This window comes from Emydura macquarii, unplaced genomic scaffold, assembly GCF_026122565.2.
Source record: "Emydura macquarii macquarii isolate MOO-44397 ecotype Brisbane River unplaced genomic scaffold, CSIRO-AGI_Emac_v2 contig_1829, whole genome shotgun sequence".
Taxonomy (NCBI): Eukaryota; Metazoa; Chordata; order Testudines; family Chelidae; genus Emydura; species Emydura macquarii.
This window is the reverse complement of record NW_027131966.1, coordinates 28,195-31,951: the sequence shown is the minus strand read 5'-3', so window position 1 is coordinate 31,951 and position 3,757 is coordinate 28,195. Positions and strand designations below refer to the sequence as shown.

Sequence of the window (3,757 nt, the reverse complement as noted above, 5' to 3'; positions counted from 1 at the left end):
TCTCTGCGACTACGATCACTACCCAGCAGGTGGCATTGGTGCATCGAGATTTTCTTTCATTCTTTTCTTAGCTGAACATCTTCATGGTTTAGTCATTTCAAACCCAGCCTATTCAGTGGGTTTTAGGCAAGTTCTGGTTCAGGCTGAGGCCAGGGGGAGTTCTTCATGAGTCAGACACAGGCTGGGTACTGCGCCAGGGCTCCCCAGGAACACAGAGCTGACAGGTAACACGGGGAACCCTGTGACTGTAGGACTGGGGAAATTTAACACTTGGCATATTAAGAAATTAAATATTATTAAACAGTATTTTCAATAGATGTAACCCTGACCCACTTGGTGCATTATTTTGCTTGTTGCATTATTATTTATTATCTAGAGCATTTTCCTTTTGCATACAATTGTTTAATTATATTTAGTTTATTATTTTGGCAAGTGTAAAATTTCACCCCTCTCCAGTCACTAGGGTTTGGTCCAAAACGGTTAGAAATTAGCAAAAAGACTTAATGGACGAAACAGGAAACTTTTCAAATTCAGGTGCCTGCCTAGCTGGAGCAGCAAAGAAACCGAAGGCAGTTTGGTGGACTCAGCAGGGGAGCCGAGAGGTTTGGGACCAGTGTGTTGGTCTGAAAGCAAATGGATAGTGAGACGCTGTGGGAACACAACCAGACGTTTCAACAGAAGACAGCAGCAGAATTACTCGATCCATTACATGAGTCAGACGTTCAGCCAGAATGAGCATGGAAAGCATCATATTATGAGAAGCAACAGAGCAACACATGTTAATAAAGAGTTTTTCACCATTTTATGTGCATAAAATGTTGCAAATGTTTTACAAATGTAGAAGACAAAGTTAATTTCCAACCATGAAAGGAGAAAAAGCAAAAACAATGAGACAGGCTCCACCCGCTTCTGCAGACTTAAGAGCTGCACAGAAGAAGCCATGGCTAGCACCTGAGAAAACCAAGGTAATGACGTGGTCTGATAAAAAACTTTGTGAAGGTGAAACTTGTACAGATGGCTCATGGCTCAAAAAGCTCCACATATTCCCCAGAGGAGAATGATTGAGGTGCCACCTGCATGGGGACAGAGAATGGAAACTGGGGGAGGTTTTGGGGAGGCTGGGAGCTACGGGGCATAGGGCGATTGGAGGGTGGAAAGGAGCACAGGATGGAGAGGTACATCCCACCCTGCAACCTCAGGGATTTTGATCTTATCTGCCACCTCGCAGCACCTTCCCATTGCCAGAGATGGTCCATGTGGCTCCAGGCCAGGTCGCTAGTCTGGTCACTCGGCAGCATCCGGGGACAAAGCTGCCATGGACGCAGCGCCTCCTGCTGGCTCAGTCGTGTCTGAAGCAGAGTCGAGGGTCCCTGGCTGTGTCTGTGCCGGGCGATACGGCCCTTTCTGGCCCCCTGCAGGGGAAGCCGAAGCAGGAATTGACTCAACTGGAGACCAGCTGCCTGGGGCTCGCTCATGCACCCTGCAGCCTGGGTGTGTGGCGGCAACAACAGGGACTCCAGCCACGACTCCTATATCCAGCCGGGGTTCAGCACGGAGCCCCTGGGATCTCACGTGATGGTGGGAAGGCTCAATGGGGGACACTAAGAGGCGCTGTGCGGGGGGCAGGTATGGGGAACCAGGGCGGTTACTAGGGGCTGCTCTGTGGGGGCATTACTCACTTTTCCTCCTTCTCAGGTAACAGCCCAGAGCCCCGAATCCCAGCACAGCGAGGAGACCAGCAGCGATCGCCAGGAGACCCGTCCAACCTGTGGCCTTGGAATCTGGAAATGCCCCGAGACAGACTGAGACATAGGCCCCTCCAAAGACCCTGTGCCCCTCCCCTCCCATGGGTCCTGCCCTCTGCCCCGATAGGCCTGGCCTAGCATCCTTCCTTCCACCGGTCAGGCTGCGCGCTCGGCCACCCGTCTGTCTGCCCTACAGCTGGACACCCCCTTTTCTGTCTCCCCTCCCCTGAGCCCCACAAATCCTCTCTCCACCTTCCCCTCCCCCAGAGCCTCTCTCTGTCTACCCAGCCCCTGGTGCCTCCCAAACTCCCCCTCTGCATTTCTCTCCTTCCTCCACCCCCACCCCTTGTGTCCATTTCCCCCCCCATTAGAGGATGCCCCCACTGCTTCCCCCACCCTGCTCCCCCAGTACTCACCCCAGGTCACCCTGAGGGGGCGTCCCCCAGGCTGCTGTGTCTCACCACACACACGTGCTCCGTGGGGCCGACCCCCTCCTGCCCCAGCTCGATGGACACCCGGACCTGGAAGGTGGGGTCCGCGTTGGCCTGGATCCCGCTGGTCACCTGCTCCCCCTGGGCCCCCTGGCCTCCCCGCTCCCAGGTCACCTCAATGTCGCGGGGGTAGAAGCCCGTCACGTGGCAGATGAGGCGGGACGGCCGGTCCTGGGTCCCTGGGACGAGGGCCGCGCGCGCTGCGGGCCGGGCTGTGGGGAGGGCGAGAAAGGGTCGTGAGTCACAGGGACTGGCACAGCAGGGGCTGCGGGTCGGGGAGTGAGGGGCACCGGCCGAGCTGTCACCTGTCTTCTGGGCGGTGAAAGGTGCCCTCAATGCGATCAACACCCTGCATTGCTGGGGCGTGATGACTGTCCTCGCAGAGACAGCCTCCCCTTGGCGGTTCCAGCGCTCGGCCACGCGCCAGGCATCCGGGTGCACGGAGAACCAGCGGTTCTGGTCGGCCTGGTACAGCAGCACATCCTCCCCGTTGAGGGAATATCGGGTACTGGCTCGCGCGGCTCCGGTGCCATCGTCCAGCTCACAGCTCTGCAGGATCTACAGGTAGTAGGGCTCTGGGGGCAGAGGGGCTGCGTGAGCCACCATCCCCCACTCCCTATCCCCTGTCCCCACTCTGAGCTCTAGGTATGAGGGAAATCATTGCCCTCCGGTGTCCCCTGCCGAGCCCCAGCTTCCTCCCTCCTGCTTTATGCTGCCCGCCCCGTCCATCCCCTGAACTGTGGGATAGGGACTCACCCGCCCTTGGGGAGCTGGTGTTCATCTGCCGCACCAGGCCCTGGTACTCGGCCTCCACCCAGGAGTCCCAGGCCAGGCACAGACTGCTTTTTGCTCTCCAGAACTGGTGGCTGTCTTGGTCGGCTGGGATGTAGCCGTTCCGGGGAGCCATCCTGCCGGTGCCGCTGTCGTAGGCTGAGAGCACCAGGTCGTTCACCCAGTGTACACTCAAATGCTTGGGCAGGTTGGGGGCCGCCAAGGGGGAGATGAGCTGGTGATAGGAGAGACGGTGAACTCCTGCAGGAAGGAGAGAGATGGGATGAGAACAGGACCCAGGCATCCGGGACAGCAACCCGAGGGTGCCACACAGCGCCCAGCTCTGGGAGAAGATGCTGGGATGGGGATGGGACCTAGGCAGCCGGGAGACCAGGGGTCACTTACCAGCCAAAGTGACGGAGCAGAGAGACAGGAGCCAGAAGGAGACCGAGACAGGTTTGGCCCAAGGAGCCATCGCCCTGGAGGGGACGGGACGGCCGTTCTACGGGCAGGGTCTGGGGCCAGGCCCCAGAGAGCTGGAGGGAGCACGGCCGCCCTTCCCTGCGTTGAGCTGTCTGCTGCTCTGACAGGAAACACGAGAGGGGAAACCCAGACACACAAGCCAAGCAAACTTCAATACAGACAAACCAGCCGTCCTTTGCCTGCCCGGTTCAATGCATCGCAGGAAGCCTCGTTCCCCAGCAGCGCAACAAAGATCAAACGACTCCTGCTGCTGGCTCCAACTTCTCT

The 3,757-nt window shown here is 57.7% G+C and overlaps 1 pseudogene; it reads right to left on the bottom strand.

Annotated features, from left to right (window-relative positions):
- Positions 1 to 1,284: 1,284 nt before the first annotated feature.
- Positions 1,285 to 3,497, bottom strand: LOC137159274 (HLA class II histocompatibility antigen, DP beta 1 chain-like; annotated as a pseudogene).
- Positions 3,498 to 3,757: the final 260 nt, after the last annotated feature.